Source organism: Aquarana catesbeiana, linkage group LG03 (assembly GCF_042186555.1).
Source record: "Aquarana catesbeiana isolate 2022-GZ linkage group LG03, ASM4218655v1, whole genome shotgun sequence".
In the NCBI taxonomy this organism is placed as follows: Eukaryota; Metazoa; Chordata; class Amphibia; order Anura; family Ranidae; genus Aquarana; species Aquarana catesbeiana.
Genome location: NC_133326.1, coordinates 729714891 through 729721283, shown reverse-complemented (window position 1 = coordinate 729721283; position 6393 = coordinate 729714891).

The window sequence follows — 6393 nt, the reverse complement described above, 5'->3', positions numbered from 1 at the left end:
CCCTGTTTTCCCGCGGCGGCCTGGTGAGGTCCCTGGTGGAGGGATTGGTCTCGGACACGGGACCGCCCCCCTCCTCTTGCATAGGTCTTGGTGGGGAGGTTGTCCCCGTGGCCAGATGGCTAGTGCGCATGCGTTGCGCGCGCGATCTCTTCGTAGCGCGCGCCATGTGGAACCTCTGACCCTGTGACGTCACGCGCCAGCGTCCCACAGGAGCGCGGCGCAGCGTCGCAGGGTTGGGAGCTACAAATGGCAGGTTAGTCCTGCTATCTTGACGGTTGGTTCATCACTCCTAGGTCTCCATACCCGAATCAGCCTGGCGCAAGTCTGAGGTCAGTACCTTTCTATCTTTTACTCAAGTCCCGTACCTCTGGGCACTAGCCATCGACTATTCAACATACTATTTTTTCCCCTCTGCAGTTGCCCTAGGCTGAGTTGAACGTGCTGTGATCTGTGTTCACCCTTTGCTCACAGCCTCTATTACCCTCTTACCCATTCCACCATGGCACTTGCTTTGGCAGGATGCCTTCCATGGATATCCATCCACGTTCATACTAGCATCAGGTAATTCCACTCCTCGTTCACTTAGCCCTCACTGTCACATCCTCCCTCCCCCCTTTCCCTCTCTCCCCTTCCCTACCTTCCTCCCCTTCTATTCTCCCCTCTCTCCTCTCTCTCCCCCTTTGTTTTCTTCCCCCCCTTCTTTCCCCCCCCTCCCTCTTCTTCTGGCCCTTCCTTCCCCCCCTTCTTTCCCCCCCCCTTCCCCCCCCTTTCCCCCCCCCCCCTCCCCTTTTCCCCCCCCTGGGCTTCCTTACCTCCCTACTTCCCCTTCCTCCTCTCCGTCCCCAGCCCCTCCCCCTCCCTTTCCCTGCCCCTATCTTTCCTTCTCACTTCCCCACTGTCTCATATTATGCACCACCATGCCTTTTGGCCCTTATCACTTATTCTTACCCTTTCGGTCACATATTCATCCCTTTATTCTCGTACACTTAAGGTTCAAATTATGCCATTTCATATCCCTCACCAGTCACTCCCCTCATCACTAATTTTTAGTATCACCCCCACTTTTTTATTATTCATTATTAATTATTAATTATTCATAAATTTTATTTCTACCTCTGTGCGTGATAATTTAGGTTACCTTATTACCCGATAATAATTACCTTATGCTTATTACCCCCGTCATTCTGTTAGCTCCCCCAGGTCGCCGTGGGAGAATATTCTTGGGCGATGGGGCCGCGCGCCTGGGACCTGTTGGGACCTGGGTAAGCAGACTCGCTTCCCCTTCCCCCTAGAACGTTGTATTACCCTTTTTTTGTGAATATTGATGCTAGATTATAATTATATTAATTATGTAATTTGGTAATTATATTGTATATCCTCTATTTGCTAGGTTGAGACTGTTTTGCTCAAAATCATCTCCAGATTCCCCTCCTGACGAAGCGGTTTATGTCCGCGAAAACTAGTCGAGGATATGATATCTGAGATTTTGTGTTGTACTGTATACCAATGATCCTACTGGTGATATACCTGTACTTTTATTATGTTTTATTGTATTACCATTGTTGTGTCTTCTGCATCAATAAAAACAATTATAATTTTTATTACTGCTTTTTTTTATATTCAATACCCATACCTCTGTTTATCGTACCGGAATAGTCCAATATGCCCCCCACTTCTTGGTCGCCTGACTGGGGATCTGGCTTCCAATCCTTTTGATTATTCATTTCTGGATGATGTACACCTATACAATTTTTGTTACTTTAATTACCCCACTATAGAGGCCACTCCACTAACTCTCTTCTTGAAGATCGGCAGGTGTCAGCGGACATCCATCGGGCCGGGCACCTGCTGATTGGCTTCTGCTGTGACAAATCACAGCAGAAGGGGTGCGCTGGCGGCATGTGTGCGCCCCCCTACCCGGAAGTGCAGAATCACACAATATATATATATATAGAAGAAAAGTCCAAAGGGTTGCTGCACTTAAAAACTTTCAGTTGCTTTATTTCACATGGAAAAATTACAAAGCAAGTACAATCTTTCCAGACGTAATCATGGCAATAAATGCCTATATAATGCAGATAGATGGGATGGATGGATTACGTTTCGGGCTAGTATACTTGCCGCCCTTCCTAAGATCCGTCAGAGCATATCTAACAGGTTCACTGCAATCAACCCTTTAAATACAAATTAGTGGTATACATCACATGTGGAAACAATATGGTTAATTGATTCAATTCATAGTATATTCAGCACCTATGCAGATACGTGTTTTTTACACCATAGACACAAGATCTGACAAATAGCGGCCGATATCTCTATCTCTTCATTCTTTATTCTTCAAATGGTGTTCTATTAACCTATGAGAAATACATACATAGAATGAGCATACCCATATACAGACCTCCCTATATCAAAACACATTTATATTTTTTCTTCGTTCGTATGATCACTTGTAAATCAATACTGTTAACCACCTCAATACGGGGCACTTTCACCCCCTTCCTGCCCAAGCCATTTTTCAGCTTTCAGCGCTGTCGCCACTTTGAATGACAATGGCGCGGTCATGTTACACCCTAATGAAATTTTTATCATTTTTTCCCCACAAATAGGAGCTTTCTTTTGGTGGTATTTGATCACCTCTGCGGTTTTTACTTTTTGCGCTATAAACAAAAGATGAGGGACCATTTTGAAAAAACACAATATTTTTTACTTTTTGCTATAAAAAATATCCCATTTTTTTTTTTTTTTAACAATTTTTTTCCTCAGTTTAGGCCGATACGTATTCTTCTACATATTTTTGGTAAAAAAAATTGCGATAAGCGTATATTGATTGGTTTGCGCAAAAGTTATAGCGTCTACAAAATAGGGGATAGATTTATAGCATTTTTATTATTTATTTATTTTTTTTACTAGTAATGGCGGCGATCTGCGATTTTTATTGTGACTGCGATATTGCGGCGGACACATCGGACACTTTTGACACATTTTTGGGGACCCATTCACATTTATACAGCGATCAATGCTATAAAATTGCATTGATTACTGTGTAAATGTGACTGGCAGGGAAGGGGTTAACACTAGGGGCGATCGAGGGTTTAATGTATGACCTAAGGAGGTGATTCTAACTGTGGGGGGAGGGGGACTGACGGGGGGGAGGTGACCGATCAGTGTCCCTATGTACAAGGGACACGCCATCGGTCTCCTCTCCTCTCTGACAGGACGTGGATCTGTGTTTACATGCACAGATCCACGCTCCTGCTCTGTTTACCCGACAATCGCGGGTGCCCGGCGGACATCGTGGCCGCCGCGGCACGCGCACCGGGTCCTGAGCGACGCAGCGGGCACGCGCCGCCGGCGACGCTCGCGGGCACGCGCCACTGGCGGCGCGCGCGCGCCCCCTAGTGGCTCGGGAGGGCGAGGACATCATATGACGTCCGCCCAGAACAACAGAAGCCAGAACAACAGAAGCCTCGTCCCGCCGTCATATGACGGTGGGCAGTGGCTTACTGGTTAAACAAACAAATAAAGATCCAAATCAACATTTAAACCATGTGGAGCAATAGTATTTAAAAAATGTATCCAATATACTTCTCTTTTTCTCAAGATCATTTCACGGTTTCCCCCCCTCCTATTTTTCTCTATTCCTATAGGACCATATACTCTAATTGTGATACATTATATTATGTCCATATTCCACGAAGTGTCTCGCTAGCGGTAGTTGTGTTAATTTGTCACGTATTGAGTATTTGTGTCTTGCTATCCTATCTTTTACTTTTTGTGTAGTTTCTCCAACATACACTAAACCGCATGGGCACTTGATGGCATATATTACATATGATGATTGGCAAGTGTAATACCCACGTATAGGGATATTAAAAGGGATGTGCAAAACATTTTCCTTTTATCATGGAATTGCATTGTATGCATGACAGACACGGATACGATCCAGAGTTTTTTTGTCCTAAAAAATGTTGGTTTTATAATTGTAGATGTAGGTTGGTCCGATTTTATGAATCGGTCCCGTATTGTTCTGCCTTTCCTATACGAGGACATGGGGGGGGATTCCAGAATTCTTGTATCATCGGATAACTAGTTCTTAAAAGGTTCCAATGTTTCTTAATTATCTGGGAGATTTTTTTAGAAAAAGGGATGGTATTGCAGAATAAAGGGAATTCTCTTTGTTTCTCTATGGGTTGCTTTGTTATGGTCAGTATTGAGACATTCCATATCAACCAAGGTTCAGGGGTATCTTCTATTAATAAGTTTATTTCTTTAAGTCTCTGGTCATGGCACAGGGGATCACTCACGATCCGCTGCACCCTCAGCATTTGACTTTTTGGAATAGACGAGAAAACATTAGGGGGGATGAAAACTATTAAAGTGTAATAACTGGTTGCGGTATGTGGATTTCATATACAGATCAGTGGTGATCTGTGTGTTACTCAACTTCAATGTAGTGTCCAGAAAAGAGGATCTTATCTTTACCGATTTCGATATTAAATTGCAGGCCAGGTATTAAATAATCGATATACCTATCGAACAGAAATAGGCTCTCCATGTTGTCATCCCATATAACGAAAATATCGTCCACAAATCTATACCAACATTGGCAATGTTTGAGAAATAGTTCATTCACATAAATAAAAAGAAGTTTCTCTCACTGAACCTGATTGCAGTGAACCTGTTAGATATGCTCTGACGGATCTTAGGAAGGGCGCAAGTATACTAGCCCGAAACGTAATCCATCCATCCATCTATCTGCATTATATAGGCATTTATTGCCATGATTACGTCTGGAAAGATTGTACTTGCTTTGTAATTTTTCCATGTGAAATAAAGCAACTGAAAGTTTTGAAGTGCAGCAACCCTTTGGACTTTTCTTCTATATACAAGGTTGGTGGGAAGACCTGATTGCTGCCACTGAATCGTAAGCTGGGTTCGGTTCTCCTCTACGATTTGAATATATATATATATATATATATATATATATATATATATATATATATATATATATATATATATATATATATATATATATATATACATATATATATATACATATATATATATATATATATATATATACATATACATATATATATATATATATATATATATATATATATATATATATATATATATATATATATATATATATATATATATATATATATACATGTATATATATATATATATATATATATATATATATATATATATATAAAAAAAGTGATTCTGAACAGCGCAGCCAACCTGTAGCAGTAAATCTACTATGGGGCGGTCGGTAAGTGGTTAAGAAATAATTCAACATTTGCGTAGTAGACAAAAAATGAAAAGAAAAAAAAAAAAACAGTACAAGGGAAAGTATTACAAGAGTCCTTTGAGCTGCTGGCTGGTCTTTTAGTTAAGCCCAAAGTCCTCCGTACCTCACCTCCAACCTCACAGTCGTAATCTTCTGGTGCTGCAGAAGTTAATTTAACCGCCATTGTCATTTGGAATTTGACCCGTCATGGACAACCATCAAGAGTGCGGACATTCTCGCTCTTTCTGCTCCCCCCCTCCTCCTCCTCTATTCATAGACTGCCCCCAGGGGGGGAGAACTCACACGGAGTCTGGTTGATGCAGAAATGTATATTCTTTTGGTAACTCTGCAGACACGGCCACACTGGACCGGTACACTTGTTATGAACCAGGCAGGGTATTTGATCACCTCTGCGGCTTTTATTTTTTGCTAAACAAACTAAAAAACTGCCATTTTTGAAAAAAAAAAAGTTTTTCTTCGTTTCTGTTATAAAATTTTGTTTTCTCCTTCACTGACGGGCACTGATGGGCAAGGTGAGGCGGCACCGATGGGCACTGATGAGGAGGCACTGATATGTAGAATTGATGGGCAATGATAGGCGGCACTGATATGCAGCACTGATGGGCACTAACAGGCGGCACTGATGGGCACTGATGGGCACTGACAGGCGGCACTGATGGGCACTGACAGGCGTCACTGATGGGCACTGATGGGCACTGACAGGCAGCATTGATGGGCACTAACAGGCGGCACTGATGGGCACTGACAGGCGGCACTGATGGGCACTGACAGGCGGCATTGATGGGCACTGACCGGCGGCACTGATTGGCACCGATAGGCATCACTGATCGGCACTGACAGGTGGCATTGATGGACACTAATAGATGGCACTGATGGGCAGCACTGATTGGGCAGGTACTGACAGGTATTAATGCTGGGCTCTGATTGGCACTGTGATGGGCACTGGCAGACTTTATTATTGGGGCACTGCTGGGCACTGATTGGCACATCTGATGGGGCTGTGCTGATAATCAATGTGCTGATTATCAGCACGGACCCCCCCCCCCCACACCCCTGACAGGGAGAGCCGC